Source organism: Diachasma alloeum, unplaced genomic scaffold (assembly GCF_001412515.2).
Source record: "Diachasma alloeum isolate Michigan unplaced genomic scaffold, Dall2.0 Dall_scaffold_00878, whole genome shotgun sequence".
Classification (NCBI taxonomy): domain Eukaryota; kingdom Metazoa; phylum Arthropoda; class Insecta; order Hymenoptera; family Braconidae; genus Diachasma; species Diachasma alloeum.
The window spans coordinates 1-462 of NW_021680999.1; positions in this window are offsets into that span (position 1 = coordinate 1).

Here is a 462-nt window from a genome sequence, read left to right on the forward strand (position 1 = left end):
TAACTGAGATTAAGAGATGAAACCGATGTCATTTATTAAAAATGCAATTTTCAATCTGTACGCTTTGATGTAATTCCTTCATCTCAATTAGGGAGGGGAGAAACTAATTTTTAAATGGGATGAACTTGTTCGGAGTTACTCCGCGTTTTGAAAATTCATTCCTCCTCTCCTAATAGAGACTAAGGGAATGAAACCACTGTCATTTATTGAGAATATTATTCTCGATCGATAGATGTTGCGTTCATTCCCTCTTCGCAAATAGGCGGGCAGGGGGGGGGGAGAAATGAATTTTCTAATCGGTGGAGCCCCCCGCGCTCACTCGATGCCGGCGAACCGTTCGGGGTTACTCCGCGCTTTTGAAAATGCATCCTACTTGAGTAGGATAGGATAGAATTTCCCGAAGATGCCAAAAAGCTTCATTGTTCTTCGTGCATGAAAAATGGGGATCGTCGGGAAACTCCT